Raw genomic sequence first — 5,953 nt, 5'->3', positions numbered from 1 at the left:
CAACCCTGTAAGAGGACCAGCAGTCTCAATTAACCTGGACCCCCGAGATCTCTCAGACACTGGACCACCAACCAGGCAGCATACACCAGCTGATATGAGGCCCCCAACATATATACAGCAGAGGACTGCCAGGTCTGGACTCAGTCAGAGAAGATGCACCTAACCCTCAAGAGACTCAAGGTCCCAGGAAGTGGGGAGGTCTGGCAGGGTGGGGGTAAGGGGGTGGGGACATCCTTGTGGAGATGGGGGGAGGTAGGTAAGGGATGTGGAACAGTCTGAGGGTGGAAAGGTGAAAATCATTGCCAATGACCAGGATAACCGCACCACGCCGAGCTATGTTGCTTTCACTGACAAAACGATTATTTGGGGATGCGGTCAAGAATCAGGTTGCAATGAACCCCACCAACAGTTTTTGATGCCAAATGTCTGATTGGACGTAGGTTTGATGATGCTGTTGTTCAGTCTGATATGAAGTACTGGCCCTTCATGGTGGTGATTGATGCAGGCAGGCTCAAGGTCCAAGTCAAATACAAAGGGGACACAAAAAGTTTCTACCTAGAGGAAGTGTCCTCAATGGTTCAGACAAAGATGAAGGAAATTGCAGAAGCATACCTTGAAAAGACTGTTACCAATGCTGTGGTCACAGTGCCATCTTACTTCAACAACTCTCAGTGTCAGGCAACAAAAGATGCTGGAACTATTGCTGGCCTCAATGTCCTTCGAATTATCAACGAACCAACTGCTGCTGCTATTGCTTATGGCTTAGATAAGAAGGTCAGAGCTGAAAGGAATGTGCTGATTTTTGACTTGATTTTTTGCTGATTGGCACTTTTGATGTGTCAATCCTCACTATTGAGGATGGAATTTTTGAAGTCAAATCAACAGCTGGAGACACCCACTTGGGTGGAGAAGACTGGATTGCTGAGTTTAAGAAAAAGCATCAGTGAGAACAAGAGAGCTGTCTGGTGTCTCTGCACTGCCTGTGAGCGGGCCAAGCGCACCCTCTCCTCCAGCACTCAGGCCAGTATTAAGATTGATTCTCTTTATGAGGGAATTGACTTCTATACCTCAATTACCCGGGCTCGATTTGAGGAATTGAATGCTGACCTGTTCTGTGGCATACTGGACCCTGTAGAGAAGGCCCTGTAAGATGCCAAACTAGACAAGTCACAGATCCATAATATTGTCTTGGTGGGTGGTTCTACCAGAATCCTCAAGATTCAGAAGCTTCTGCAAGACTTCTTTAATGGAAAAGAACTTAAGAGCATTAACCTCCATGAAGCTATTGTCTATGGTGCAGCTGTCCAGGCGGCCATTCTATCTGGAGATAAGCCTGAGAATGTTCAGGATTTTCTGCTCTTGGATGTTACTCCTCTTTCCCTTGGTATTGAAACTGCTGGTGAAGTCATGACTGTCCTCATTCCTCATCAAACACAATACCACCATTCCCACCAAGCAGACACAGACTTTCACCACCTACTCTGACAACCAGCCAGGTGTATGAAGGTGAAAGGGCCATGACCAAGGACAACAACCTGCTTGGAAAGTTTGAGCTCACAAGCATACCTCCAGCACCCCGTGGGGTTCCTCAGATTGAGGTTATTTTTGACATTGATGCCAATGGCATCCTCGGTGTTTCTGCTGTAGATAAGAGCACAGGAAAGGAGAACAAGATCACCATCACCAATGACAAGGGCCGCTTGAGTAAGGAGGATACTGAGCGCATGGTCCAAGAAGCTGAGAAGTACAAAGCTGAGGATGAGAAGCAAAGAGACAAGGTTTCCTCCAAGAATTCGCTGGAGTCCTATGCCTTCCTCATGAAAGCTACTGTTGAAGATGAGAAACTTCAAGGCAAGATCACTGATGAGGACAAGCAGAAGATTCTTGACAAGTGCAATGAGATCATCAGCTGGCTGGATAAGGACCAGACTGCAGAGAAGGAAGAGTTTGAGCATCAGCAGAAAGAACTGGAGAAAGTCTGCAAGCCTATCATTATCAAGCTGTACCAGAGTGCTGGTGGCATGCCAAGAGGAATGCCGGGTGGCTTCCCTGGTGGAGGAGCTCCTCCATCTGATGGTGCTTCTTTGGGCCCACCATTGAAGAGGTGGATTAAGTCAATCCAAGTAGAGGGTGTAGCATTGTTCCACAGGGACCCAAAACAAGTAACGTGGAATAATAAAACTATGTAAATTGGCACCAAAAATGGGGTTCAAATTTAAATGAAATTTTTAACAGAGGAATCTCGGATGGCTGAAAAACACCTAAAAGAAATGTTCAGAATCCTTAGCCATCACAAAAATGTGAATCAAAATGACTCTGAGATTCCATCTTATACCTGTCAGAATGGCTAAGATAAAAAAAAAAACTCAAGTGATAGCACATGCTGGTGAGGATGTGGAGCATGGGGAACACTCTTCTACTGCTGGTGGGAGTGCAAACTTGTATAGCCACTTTGGAAGTCAATATGTTGGTTTCTCAGAAAATTGAGAATCCATCTACCCTCAAACTCAGCTATACTACTCCTGGGCATATACCCTAAGGATACTCCATCCTACAAGGACACTTGTTCAACTGTGTTCATAGCAGCTTTATTCACAATAGTCAGAAACTGGAAACGACCTAAATGTTACTCGACTGAAGAATGGATAAAGAAAACATGATAGAGTTACACAGTGAAGTCTTACTCAGCTGTTAAAGACATGAAATATCAAGGCTCTGCCTCCCAAAGTCCCCACAACCTCCCCAAACAGTGCTGCCAACTGAGGACCAATTGTTCAAATACCTGTACCTCTGAGAAGTACATCTCGTTCAAACCACCACAGCCATGCATGTAGGTTTAGTCAAACTTAAAAGAACCCACCAAGGATGATGAGATACCAGGAATAGCAATACCAAGAATACATGGCCATTTCCTAGAGGTGAAGAAGCAAGGGGAAGAAACAGTGTTGCCAACCCAGTGGTTATATAACTAAAGCAATGGCAGAGGGGTCATGAGACAGGAGCCCTGGCTACAGTTAGACAACCACAATGGACAGATCAATATGTCTACAAACTGGTTAGGCGTACTCAAATCTAGAGTCTAATTCTTCCCAGCCTTTCCCTCTCATACAAATATATTGCTCTACTTCATCCAGAAGTTGAAAACATAGTAGCATGGATCTGTTTTGTGAAAAAATGGATGTATTCCCAAAGCCATTCACAAAATTACTGTAATTCTTATCAAAATTCCAATGACATCTGTAGCAAACATTTAATAGAGTTTTCCTCTCTATCCTGCTGTGTGAACTTTGTTCCTATAGACCGTTGTTTGCTACACTAGGAAGAATCTCTCCTCCCCCTGCTCCAGGAAGGCTCCAGGCAAAGAGTTTCCTCCCCCCACTCCTCAGAGATGAGATGCAGCTTACCACGTTCAAGGAAGTTATGCAAACAGCCCCCAATAGGCCGGGAGACTTTCTGTCTCTCAAGCACACCTGGTGATGCTGATAAGAAACTCTCCATATGCTTCTCTGCTCCTCCTTGCTTTGAACTGTACTCTGAGCTATCCAAATAAGGCTTTCTTGTGCAGCATTCCCTTGAGTCCCGTGGTTCTGTTCAATCTCAAATTGAACTTCAGTTCTTCCTTACAGATCACCGGTGTATTTCAATAGCCTGTTCATAGAACTAGAGAAAAAAAAATTATATGGAAATCCAAAGCACTCTCAATAGCCCAAGAAATCATGATCAGAAAGAGAACGGTTGAAGATATTACAATATCTGTCCTCAAATTGTTCCACGGGGCCATAGAGACAAAGACAACGTGGTTTTGCCACAAAAACAATCATGTAGACCAATGGAATATAACAGAAGATCCAGAAATAAACACATGGAGCTATAGTTACCTGATCTTCAACAAGGGTACCAAAAGCAAACATTGTAAATAAAAGAAAAAATTTCAATAATGGTGTTGAGAATATTGAGTATCTGCATGTAGAAGGATGAAACTAGTTACCTATCTCTCACCCCGAAACTAATTCAGGAGACTGGAGAAGGAGCTCAGTTGGTAAACTGCTTCCTTATAAGCATGAGGACGTGAGTCTGATGCCGACCATACTTGTAAAAAGTCAGGTATTGTAATGGGCATGTATAATCTCCATTTGGGGGAAGCAGAGACAGGCAAATCCCCAGGCTCAGCACACCCATATGCATTAAATAAATCACAAAAAAATGTAAATCTCATCAATAAAACAGATAGAAAATAAACAGACATTAAAGAATTAGTTTTATTCCTGTTCAAGACAACGAGAGCTTCCCAGCAAAGTGGTAGACACAGTTTTACTTAGACACTGTCAAAACGGAGAAAGAGAGAACTTAGGTTAGAACTATGCTCAGTCCAAATACAACACTGGCAAATGGGAATCTCTACCTAAAAGGAGAATGAACACTGTAATGATTACAAGCTACTAAAAGGAGATGTCGAGGTGGAGATTTTTGTTAGAGAGACCTAACAGGTTTCTTTTTACTGATGAATATATGGAACCCTACCCAAAAGACGTGGTGGAGGACAGCAAATTGGGGGGTGGGGCATGGAAAGTTTGGGAAGAGAACTCAGGAGCCTAAAATTTCAGATTTATGCAAATGAAGGAATGATTTGGGCTGTTTTGTTGTTGTTGTTGTTGCTGCTGCTGCTGCTGTTGTTTGAGACAAGGTCTCATTATGAAGCCCTGGCTGTCCTGAACTCACTCTGTAGACCAGCTTGGCCTCACATTCAGAGACCTGCCTGCCTCTGCCTCCTGAATGCTGGGATTAATGAATGAAGGACTATTGATGTGCATGTCTACAAAACCTTTTCCATGCATATAGAAAAGTTAATTTAAATCATCACTGGGACATAATTTATAGAACCATCACTTACCTATAGCCTACACAGAGCTGCAAAACAACTCAAAGATGATGTCATACCTAGCTTCAGCTGTCGACTTGACACTGACCTAGAGTCATCAGGGAAGAGCAAACCTCAACTGAAGAATCTACCAGATCAGATTAGCCTTTGGGCACACCTGTCAGGTATACGTGCCAAAGGACAACTTGCAGGAAGTCAGCTCTCTCCTATCACATAGGGTCTCAGGAAAAGAATTCAGGTCAGGCTGGGAGCAGGTAATTTACCCATTGAGTTTTCTCAGGGAAACCTATTTGGTATAATAAATAAAAATTAATTGAGAACTTACATCTTTATCCAAAAGTAGGAGGCAGAGAGAGAGAGCTAACTTGGAATGGTGTGGACTTTTGAAACCTCAAAGCCCACCCAAGTGACACATTTTTTTTTTCAACAAAGTCACACCTCTAATTCCTCCCAAATAGTTCCAATAACTAGAGGCCCAAAAGTCAAATATGTGAACTCATGGGGCAGGGGGCATTCTTACTGAAAGCACCAGAGAAAACTTCCTGCTCTTGCAGAGGACTGGAGTCTGGATCTCAGGCCTCCACATCAGCAATTGACAACTGTCTATAACTCTAGTTCCAGGGGATTCCCTTCTGACTTCCTTGAGCACACACACACACACACACACACACACACACACACACACACACAAATAAACTACTATTCTAAAAATAATGTGGGAATATGGTTTTGTTTTGATGGCAGGTGTGGGGGTATGAGGCTGTCTCACAACATGTGACTATGATTTGCCTCATGCTCTAGCAAGGGTGTGATTGTGCCAGCTGCAGACAGTTTCTGTGAGTGTGTGACATACTAGAGCCCTAATAGGGGGAGCTAGTTGTCCAGTTGGTGGTTGGTTACTGTTGGTTGGAGTTTGTCAAGTAGTCATGTGTGAAGAAAAGAAAAGATGAAATTAGCTATCCTAATAATGAAAATCAAACTTGCCCCAAGGAACTCAATACCCATAATTATCATGAAGTAGCCTCTTTTCCTACCTTTGACTTCATTGGGAGATTTCTTTCTTTCTCTCTCTCC

The 5,953-nt window shown here is 43.4% G+C and overlaps 1 pseudogene; it reads left to right on the top strand.

Moving 5' to 3' along the window:
- Positions 1-377: 377 nt before the first annotated feature.
- Positions 378-2,152, top strand: LOC117694467 (heat shock cognate 71 kDa protein pseudogene; annotated as a pseudogene).
- Positions 2,153-5,953: the final 3,801 nt, after the last annotated feature.

This window comes from Arvicanthis niloticus, chromosome X (genome assembly GCF_011762505.2).
Source record: "Arvicanthis niloticus isolate mArvNil1 chromosome X, mArvNil1.pat.X, whole genome shotgun sequence".
Taxonomy (NCBI): domain Eukaryota; kingdom Metazoa; phylum Chordata; class Mammalia; order Rodentia; family Muridae; genus Arvicanthis; species Arvicanthis niloticus.
This window is presented reverse-complemented; position numbering and strand designations above follow the sequence as displayed.